Source organism: Coregonus lavaretus, assembly GCF_964263955.1.
Source record: "Coregonus lavaretus genome assembly, contig: HAP1_SCAFFOLD_55, whole genome shotgun sequence".
NCBI classification, from domain to species: Eukaryota; Metazoa; Chordata; class Actinopteri; order Salmoniformes; family Salmonidae; genus Coregonus; species Coregonus lavaretus.
The window spans coordinates 1,641,058-1,652,878 of record NW_028161934.1 but is presented as its reverse complement, the minus strand read 5'-3'; positions in this window follow the sequence as shown (position 1 = coordinate 1,652,878).

Below are 11,821 nucleotides of genomic sequence, written 5' to 3'. Positions count from 1 at the left end.
TCACATATACCTTTAAAAAAAGGTAGTCAGTATCTGGTGTGACCATCCTTTGCCTCATGCAGTGTGACACATCTCCTTCACGTAAGATAATGGATATAATTTATTTTTGTATTGAATACGTGTCGTGGAAATTACCACCAGGGAATCAAAGCCAAAATTAAATGAATATTTATTTATTCTCAGCAAGCTGGAGAGGTTCCAACAAACTTAATGCACGTACACGTCGGTCGGGAGCTCTTTCGGGGCAGTCCCGTTAGTTCTCTTATATACTGCTTACACAGACATATTATATTTGCATGATTTACATGATTCATTATTCATAATTAGTTCATAATTAACAGTTGGTTCCTGCATATGACTGGCACTGTCTCCTATCTTAACTTATAGAACATATTCTGGGCGTTCTGCCAAAAGTTCTGAGGGGGACATGACCGTCTCCCCCTCAAATTTTTACCCAGCACCTACAGGAACAAATGATTGTATGAGACAAGATGTACAATTCAAGGCTATTTCCCTCACACATTAATATACACCTACTATTATTTAAATATTATTCTACATTATTTAATGGATAATAGAAGTTAATGAAATAAGATACAGCTTTGAAAACCCCCACCAACCTCAACATCCCCACCCCACAACACAACACTCCAAGACGCTTGATACATTTGGATCCAGAGCTGCATATTATGCTTCACAAGTTACCACGGTAATCAGACTTAGTAAACTGTTAGAGAATGGGAGATAGAAAACATATTGTAAAGAGTCATGTATTTAAACTTTATTTAGGGATCTGGAACCGGTGCCGGAGAGGAGGGAGTTAAATCACAGCACATTTGTGCTTTCTGGTGTTTTTTCAGTGACCCAGAATGAGCAAAGCTCTTTCCACATAGACAGGAGTAAGGTTTCTCTCCAGTGTGTATGCGTTGATGTGTAATCAGGTAACCTGATTGATTGAAACTCTTCCCACACTGATCACAGCTATAAGGCTTCTCTCCTGTGTGTATGCGTTGGTGTATAGTCAGCTGTCCTGATTGATTGAAGCTCTTCCCACACTGATCACAGCTATAAGGCTTCTCTCCTGTGTGTATGCGTTGGTGTGTAGTCAGGTGTCCTGAATGATTGAAGCTCTTCCCACACTGATCACAGCTATAAGGCTTCTCTCCTGTGTGAATGCGTTGGTGTGCAGTCAGGTGTCCTGAACGATTGAAGCTCTGCCCACACTGATCACAGCTATAAGGCTTCTCTCCTGTGTGTATGCGCTGGTGTGCAGTCAGGGTGGAATCCTGAGCAAAACCCTTCCCACACTGATCACAGCTATAAGGTTTATCTCCTGTGTGTATGTGTTGGTGTTTAGTCAGGTGTCCTGAATGATTGAAGCTCTTCCCACACTGATCACAGCTATAAGGCTTCTCTCCTGTGTGTATGCGCTGGTGTGTAGTCAGGTTACCTGACTGATTGAAGATCTTCCCACACTGATCACAGCTATAAGGCTTCTCTCCTGTGTGTATGCGTTGGTGTTTAGTCAGGGCTCCTGATTGACTGAAGCTCTTCCCACAATCAAGACAGGGGTAAGGCCTCTCCCCTGTATGAATTCTCTGAGATTTTAAGGTTTTAGATGCAGCGAAACACTTCCCACACTGAGAGCAGCGGTACGGTTTCTTTCCAGTGTGAATCCGCTGGTAAATGATAAATTCCCTCTGTTTAGCAAAACCCTTCCCACAGTCAAAGCAGCAGTGGTGAGGTTTCTTCCCTATACATTTCTGCTGGTGTTTCTTGAGGTGTTCTGATCTGGAGAGACTCTTTTCTGTCTTGTCAGCATCATGATGTTGTTGAAGCTCCCCAGATGATAAGCCCCTCCCACTGACAGAGCAAAGATTAGGGCTGTCCCCTGCGAAACAAAGACATTGAATAGTAAGGTTTTGCAAATATGTGTCCATAAATAGATGGGTCGTTCCATGAATGTAATGGCTTTTGCATCCCTTTGATATCTTTCCAGTAGAAATTGTGCACCAATATTCAATATTAAATATCTGTTATATTAAATAAAGTGCCCTTTAATACAGAACACATGGAGAATACAATTCATCAGATTTTTTATATGAATAAAGACTTGCTAAAGTGACAAAATTCAGCATTTTGACAAGTCCCTCATTCAACCCTGTGTAACATCTAAAAAAGTGTTTACCCAATCATTTCTCCAAGTTTTACCTTCAGTGAGTACGGTTACATGCGCAGAATAATATGATTATTGTGAATAGTCAATTAGTATAGGAGTTTGATTTAAACGTTGACATGCTTTGAATGAATTACAATTTTCCTAATAATCCTGTTTACATGGACACATCTGAAATCAGGCTACCTGATGAGACTTTGATGAATTCAGAAAATTGCCAATCAAAATAAACGTTCTATCACAGCTACCATGTTATTTTTTTAAAGCATATTTGATTCTGAGTTTGGACAAAGAAAGTTTGTATGTGAAAACTATTTTGAAGCTGCCTATTTTCAGTTTTTCCAAACTCTATGCACTCAATCAAAAGAAGTTAGCTTGCAACGCTTGTGCTAGCACATGTACAGATTAAATACACCACTTTAACTCTGATTAAAGAGTTTACGTGTCCTAATAATTCTAAAGATTGCTCAGAAAACCAGGTGTTTTTAAAGGCGTATGCTTACTTCGGTTATGACCTCACACCAATTAAGATAAACAGAGTAAGGTGTTTACATGACTAATGCCATACTCAGCCTACTGCCATAATCAGTTGAATAGGAAATGACTAGTGTGCATGTAAAGTCCTAGTGATTTGGTTACTTTGAAAGTCATTTCTGAACATTATTTATTTTATGTGATTAATTATTAATTTACGCCTGTCCCTCATTTTAAGGTCAACCCTGTTTCATGAACTGAACACTTGTTTTAAACTGTTCCTTAATTTTTTTTAGCAAAATGCTTTTTTATGAAGGTCAACATGTGCTCTTTATGACAATATGTTAAAATTCGGTGAAATCCAACGTTAAAAAAATAAATAAAAAATCACGTTACACGTCTCAACATTGGGTGGAACGACCAGATATTTTCCATCAATATATAATTAATCAATGAATTGTTACAGAAGCAGACTGTATTCTAATCCAAACACGATGCTTCTTACTTAATGAAATCAAATCTCCATGTTCTTCTTCTCCTTCTCCTCTCTCAGTTCCACTCTGCCCCGGTGTTTTCCTGCAATCGACCAGACCCAGCAGTAAAGTACCGGGAGGCGGTCGACCTGGGGTCTCCAGGAGGGTGGAAGGGGACGGGCTAGATTTGTCCTGTTGGCCGCAAGAAGTATTCTACATAGATTAACACTAAACCAAATATTTTATTAATTATATTAATAAAACCTCTGATTTGAGTATATCCCTCGAATATCTCATTTTTCCTGAAACGTTCACTCGTTCACTACAAGCCACAAATCTAAAAGCATTGGATTGGTGGAGGCATGGGCTAGTCAGAGTTTCCACCATATTTCTTATATCAGTCCTTTCCTTTCAAACAGCGAGGAAGAGGCGAAGCGAGAGGGATAACTGGGCCCAAAATCTGGTTTAAGCCTTATTTGATCGAATATAAATTTAGTAACGATTGGGTTGTTAGAAGTTTATTGGTAAAAGTAGAACACCTGACATCCCGGCAACTTTGAGGGAAAAAAACACTTATATGGGAGTAGTGCTTGGTCGTCACTAGTTACCACAAACAAAGTCATAAACCACGCCCATTACTACAATGAATCTTATTAAAATTAGATTTTAACCCTAACCTTAACCACACTTCGAACTTTATGCCTAACCCTAAATAAATAAAAATACTATTTGGACGTTTGACTTCGTGGCTGTGGTAAGTAGTTGAAACACGCATATCTGCCCTCTCATTGGCTATAATGGTCCACCTGATCTTGCCTCTTCCCGGTTGCCTTCCATTAATGAAGACATGTATTTTCTTTGTTAGAGTGGCCACTTGAGTATCTGGTCAAATAATGGATAATGTGTTCGAAATCAGTGAAGGAATGTGAACACTTTGGGAGAAAGGTGAGATAATAAGGTCAGAGTCACAGATTCCTAAACATGACATAGTGGTAGGCTACTTTGTTGAAGGAAAAAAATTCCCAACAAGTTTTACCGTGAGGTTTTTTTGTCCATCCATTTAAACCGAAAACAAAAATGTGGATTATCAAAGATTATGAAAACTAGGCCTAGACATTTTATACAACACAGCAGGCCTATACTGTTAAAACCAGACTTACCCGATCCATTGTGGAAGCTATCGTTTCTTTGTATTACATGAAATGTTGTAGACTACAGTACAGTTAGATTACTTTGTTTTAGTGTTCAGATAATGACTAGGGAGTTGCCGAGAGAAAATGCCATTCTCAAGGCTGCAACGGATGCGCCCCTAGACTAGAGCAATCAAACCTATGTAAATCTATGTAAATATCAAACAACCGTAATTTTTTGTGTGCAGCCGTTTAAACCGAACACAGGAATGTGGAGGATCAAATTTGATGAAAACTAGACCTAGACATTTTATACAATACAGCAGGCCTATACTGTTAAAACCAGACTTACCCGATCCATTGTGGGAGCTACTGTTTCTTTGTATGACATTAAATGTTGTAGGCTACAGTACAGTTAGACTACTTTGTTGTAGTGTTCAGATAATGACTAGGTAGTTGCCGAGAGAAAATGACATTCTCAAGGCTGCAACGGATGCGCCCCTAGACTAGAGCAATCAAACATCAAAACTGAATTAAGTTAGGACAAATAAACGTCTCATGTAGCCTAATCTTACTTCAGAAAGTTCCTGGATAACATTTTACGTGATCTATAAAAGTCGAGTAAGGTCAAGAAAACGTTCAATAACACCCCCTTTCACTAAGAATCATGTTGGCTGCTATCGTCTACTTTAACCTGACAGCCACTTGGAACACATGCGCAAAGAGGGAGTATCAAGATTTTTATTTTATTTCACCAGGTGAGCCAGTTGAGAACAAGTTCTCATTTACAACTGCGACCTGGCCAAGATAAAGCAAAGCAGTGCGATTAAAAACAACACAGAGTTACATATGGGGTAAACAAAACATAAAGTCAAAAATACAACAGAAAATATAAAGTGTGTGCGAATGTAGTAAGTTATGGAGGTAAGGCAATAAATAAATAGGCCATAGTGCAAAAATAGTTACAATTTCGTAATTAACACTGGAATGATAAATGTGCAAAAGATGATGTGCAAATAGAGATACTGGGGTGCAAATGAGCAAAATAAATAACAATATGGGGATGAGGTATTTCGGTGGCCTAATTACAGATGGGCTGTGTACAGGTGCAGTGATCGGTAAGGTGCACTGACAACTGATGCTTAAAGTTAGTGAGGGAGATAAGTGTCTCCAGCTTCAGAGATTTTTTCTAAAAAGCAATTTTTTTCAAAGAGTGTAGTGTGACACGCCCACTCGACGACCACACTTCAACCGTCAAAAGAAATTGTCGCGAAGCATCACCATAGCGTTGATTTAATTGTGTGACGTCAATGCGTCGGCAATCCACAAGAGTGACATAAGGACATTTGGAGTTCCTGGCATTATTTGTTTGGCTTCTAACTGTTAGAGCGGATAGCTGCATCCCAAATGTCAACGAACATTATATAGGGAATAGGATGCCATTTCAGACAGACTATTTGTAGGTATATTCTAGTCTGGTGTATGGATGTGATGTTTAAATCACTGTGTACATTTATTGTTAGGCCTCATTAAATAAAGCTGATTATATTGTGTTATTTAATAGATTGAGCATACTTAGTGAAATCAAGCCCAGCATATACTTTGGTTTAAAAAGGGATAGTTTCACCCAAAATCAATCTCATGATAAATATTGCATTTTACAAAAGCATTTGACAAAAAATCTAAACAATTACAATGTTAATTGCAAGATGTGTATGGAGGCCAGATTCAGACTTGAGATATGTAGACTTAACATGGACAGGTCAATAAAAAACATGGACATAAGACAATATTTTGGGACTTAAGTCGATGTTAAGTTCTCAAGTCTGAATAGTGTCTGACGTGAACAACAGTGTGGGTGTATAGTCTTATACATTAATGAAGTTACAGAAATTATTCCCTAGTTTGTTGACACTCTACAACATTATGGGCAACAGTTTCCTCTTGCTAAAACACACGCAAAGAGCTAAAAAACAACCAGCGCAATGACCAGTTTGGTATATTATCTTGTTCCCTTTGAGATATACAAAGCAAAGCTTTTAGCCACAGCTCAGTCTCAAGCCATGAGACCGCAACCCATGTAGAAATGTTCCAAGCTCTATAGTATACTACACTGCTCAAAAAAATAAAGGGAACACTTAAACAACACAATGTAACTCCAAGTCAATCACACTTCTGTGAAATCAAACTGTCCACTTAGGAAGCAACACTGATTGACAATAAATTTCACATGCTGTTGTGCAAATAGAATAGACAACAGGTGGAAATTATAGGCAATTAGCAAGACACCCCCAATAAAGGACTGGTTTTGCAGGTGGTGACCACAGACCACTTCTCAGTTCCTATGCTTCCTGGCTGTTTTGGTCACTTTTGAATGCTGGCGGTGCTTTCACTCTAGTGGTAGCATGAGACGGAGTCTACAACCCACACAAGTGGCTCAGGTAGTGCAGCTCATCCAGGATGGCACATCAATGCGAGCTGTGGCAAGAAGGTTTACTGTGTCTGTCAGCATAGTGTCCAGAGCATGGAGGCGCTACCAGGAAACAGGCCAGTACATCAGGAGACGTGGAGGAGGCCGTAGGAGGGCAACAACCCAGCAGCAGGACTGCTACCTCCGCCTTTGTGCAAGGAGGAGCAGGAGGAGCACTGCCAGAGCCCTGCAAAATGACCTCCAGCAGGCCACAAATGTGCATGTGTCTGCTCAAACGGTTAGAAACAGACTCCATGAGGGTGGTATGAGGGCCCGACGTCCACAGGTGCTTACAGCCCAACACCGTGCAGGACGTTTGGCATTTGCCAGAGAACACCAAGATTGGCAAATTCGCCACTGGCACCCTGTGCTCTTCACAGATGAAAGCAGGTTCACACTGAGCACATGTGACAGATGTGACAGAGTCTGGAGACGCCGTGGAGAACGTTCTGCTGCCTGCAACATCCTCCAGCATGACCGGTTTGGCGGTGGGTCAGTCATGGTGTGAGGTGGCATTTCTTTGGGGGGCCGCACAGCCCTCCATGTGCTCGCCAGAGGTAGCCTGACTGCCATTAGGTACCGAGATGAGATTCTCAGACCCCTTGTGAGACCATATGCTGGTGCGGTTGGCCCTGGGTTCCTCCTAATGCAAGACAATGCTAGACCTCATGTGGCTGGAGTGTGTCAGCAGTTCCTGCAAGATGAAGGCATTGATGCTATGGACTGGCCCGCCCGTTCCCCAGACCTGAATCCAATTGAGCACATCTGGGACATCTGGGACAATTGAGCACATCTGGGACTTCGCCTCGCGAAGGACATCATATCCTTCGCGAGGCGTTCGCGAAGGATATCCTACAGACACCCGACAAGGCCCAGATCCCCGTCATTCGCGTGAGGAAGAGACGGAGATATCGCGGACGCAGATCCGGGTGCCTTGTAAGGATCCGACGGCGAGCGAGTAAACTGCCTCTCCCATCAATCCTATTAGCCAACGTTCAATCTTTTGAGAATAAAATTGACGATTTAAGATTACGGTTATCCTACCAACGGGACATTAAAAACTGTAATATCTTATGTTTCACGGAGTCGTGGCTGAACGACAACAATGATAACATTCAGCTAGCAGGCTATACGCTACATCGACAGGACAGAACGGCAGACTCTGGTAAGACAAGGGGAGGCGGTCTCTGTATATTTGTAAACAACAGCTGGTGCACAAAATCAAATACTAAGGAAGTCTCGAGGTTTTGCTCGCCTGAGGTAGAGTATCTTATGATAAGCTGTAGACCACACTATTTACCAAGAGAGTTTTCATCTATATTTTTCATAGCTGTCTATTTACCACCACAAACCAATGCTGGCATTAAGATTGCACTGAATGAGTTGTACAAGGCCATTAATCAACAGGAAAACGCTCATCCAGATGCAGCGCTCCTAGTAGCCGGGGACTTTAATGCAGGGAAACTTAAATCCGTTCTACCTAATTTCTACCAGCATGTTAAATGTGCAACCAGAGGGAAAAAAACTCTAGACCACCTTTACTCCACACACAGAGACGCATACAAAGCTCTCCCTCGCCCTCCATTTGGCAAATCTGACCATAACTCTATCCTCCTGATTCCTGCTTATAAGCAAAAACTGAAGCAGGAAGCACCAGTGATTCGGTTAATAAAAAAGTGGTCAGATGACGCAGATGCTAAGCTACAGGACTGTTTTGCTAGCACAGACTGGAACATGTTCCGGGATTCTTCAGACAGCATTGAGGAGTACACCACATCAGTCACTGGCTTCATCAATAAGTGCATCGATGATGTCGTCCCCACAGTGACCGTACGTACATACCCCAACCAGAAGCCATGGATTACAGGAAACATCCGCACTGAGCTAAAGGGTAGAGCTGCCGCTTTCAAGGAACGGGACTCTAACCCGGACGCTTATAAGAAATCCCGCTATGACCTCCGACGAACCATCAAACAGGCAAAGAGTCAATACAGGTCTAAGATTGAATCATACTACACTGGCTCTGACGCTCGTCGGATGTGGCAGGGCTTGAAAACTATCACAGACTACAAAGGGAAGCACAGCCGCGAGCTGCCCAGTGACACAAGCCTACCAGATGAGCTAAACCACTTCTATGCTCGCTTCGAGGCAAGCAACACTGAAGCATGCATGAGAGCACCAGCTGTTCCGGACGACTATGTGATCACGCTCTCCGTAGCCGATGTGAGTAAGACTTTTAAGCAGGTCAACATTCACAAGGCCGCAGGGCCAGACGGATTACCAGGACGTGTACTCCGAGCATGTGCTGACCAACTGGCAAGTGTCTTCACTGACATTTTCAACATGTCCCTGACTGAGTCTGTAATACCAACATGTTTCAAGCAGACCACCATAGTCCCCGTGCCAAAGAACTCTAAGATAACCTGCCTAAATGACTACCGACCCGTAGCACTGACGTCTGTAGCCATGAAGTGCTTTGAAAGACTGGTCATGGCTCACATCAACAGCATAATCCCAGAAACCCTAGACCCACTCCAATTTGCATACCGCCCCAACAGATCCACAGATGATGCAATCTCTATCGCACTCCACACTGCCCTTTCCCACCTGGACAAGAGGAACACCTACGTGAGAATGCTATTCATTGACTACAGCTCAGCATTCAACACCATAGTGCCCTCTAAGCTCATCACTAAGCTAAGGATCCTGGGACTAAACACCTCCCTCTGCAACTGGATCCTGGACTTCCTGACGGGCCGCCCCCAGGTGGTAAGGGTAGGTAACAACACATCTGCCACACTGATCCTCAACACGGGGGCCCCTCAGGGGTGCGTGCTCAGTCCCCTCCTGTACTCTCTGTTCACCCATGACTGCATGGCCAGGCACGACTCCAACACCATCATTAAGTTTGCCGACGACACAACAGTGGTAGGCCTGATCACCGACAACGATGAGACAGCCTATAGGGAGGAGGTCAGAGATCTGGCCGTGTGGTGCCAGGACAACAACCTCTCCCTCAACGTGACCAAGACAAAGGAGATGATTGTGGACTACAGGAAAAAAAAGAGGACTGAGCACGCCCCCATTCTCATCGACAGGGCTGTAGTGGAACAGGTTGAGAGCTTCAAGTTCCTTGGTGTCCACATCACCAACGAACTATCATGGTCCATACACACCAAGACAGTCGTGAAGAGGGCACGACAAAGCCTATTCCCCCTCAGGAGACTAAAAAGATTTGGCATGGGTCCTCAGATCCTCAAAAAATTCTACAGCTGCACCATCGAGAGCATCCTGACTGGTTGCATCACCGCCTGGTATGGCAACTGCTTGGCCTCTGACCGCAAGGCACTACAGAGGGTAGTGCGTACGGCCCAGTACATCACTGGGGCAAAGCTCCCTGCCATCCAGGACCTCTATACCAGGCGGTGTCAGAGGAAGGCCCTCAAAATTGTCAAAGACTCCAGCCACCCTAGTCATAGACTGTTCTCTCTGCTACCGCACGGCAAGCGGTACCGGAGTGCCAAGTCTAGGTCCAAAAGACTTCTCAACAGCTTCTACCCCCAAGCCATAAGACTCCTGAACAGCTAATCATGGCTACCCGGACTATTTGCACTGCCCCCCCACCCCATCCTTTTTACGCTGCTGCTACTCTGTTAAGTATTTATGCATAGTCACTTTAACTCTACCCACATGTACATATTACCTCAACTACCTCAACTAGCCGGTGCCCCCGCACATTGACTCTGCAACGGTACCCCCCTGTATATATAGCCTCCCTACTGTCACTTTATTTTACTGTATATATAGCCTCCCTACTGTCACTTTATTTTACTTCTGCTCTTTTTTTCTCAACACTTTTTTTGTTGTTGTTTTATTCTTACTTTTTTTGTTTAAAATAAATGCACTGTTGGTTAAGGGCTGTAAGTAAGCATTTCACTGTAATGTCTGCACCTGTTGTATTCGGCGCATGTGACCAATACAATTTGATTTGATTTGATGTCTCGCTCCATCCACCAACGCCACGTTGCACCACAGACTGTCCAGGAGTTGGCTCAGGAGCATGCCCAGGCATTGTAGGGAGGTCATACAGGCACGTGGAGGCCACACACACTACTGAGCCTCATTTTGACTTGTTTTAAGGACATTACATCAAAGTTGGATCAGCCTGTAGTGTGGTTTTCCACTTTAAATTTTGAGGGTGACTCCAAATCCAGACCTCCATGGGTTGATACATTTTATTTCCATTGATAATTTTTGTGTGATTTTGTTGTCAGCACATTCAACTATGTAAAGAAAAAAGTATTTAATAAGATTATTTCATTCATTCAGATCTAGGATGTGTTATTTTAGTGTTCCCTTTATTTTTTTGAGCAGTGTATATTAAACCCTATAGTAGACCCTGTAGTATACTATATTAAACCCTATAGTAGACTATATTAAACCCTATAGTAGACCCTATAGTATACTATATTAAACCCTATAGTAGACCCTATAGTATACTATATTAAACCCTATAGTAGACCCTATAGTATACTATATTAAACCCTATAGTATACTATATTAAACCTTATAGTAGACCCAATAGTAAACTATATTAAACCCTATTGTATACTACAGTGAGGGAAAAAAGTATTTAGTCAGCCACCAATTGTGCAAGTTCTCCAAATTAAATCTGACCATATGACATTCTCCCAATCCTCTTCTGGATCATCCAAATGCACTCTAGCAAACTTCAGACGGGCCTGGACATGTACTGGCTTAAGCAGGGGGACACGTCTGGCACTGCAGGATTTGAGTCCCTGGCGGCGTAGTGTGTTACTGATGGTAGGCTTTGTTACTTTGGTCCCAGCTCTCTGCATGTCATTCACTAGGTCCCCCTGTGTGGTTCTGGGATTTTTGCTCACCGTTCTTGTGATCATTTTGACCCCACGGGGTGAGATCTTGCGTGGAGCCCCAGATCGAGGGAGATTATCAGTGGTCTTGTATGTCTTCCATTTCCTAATAATTGCTCCCACAGTTGATTTCTTCAAACCAAGCTGCTTACCTATTGCAGATTCAGTCTTCCCAGCCTGGTGCAGGTCTACAATTTTGTTTCTGG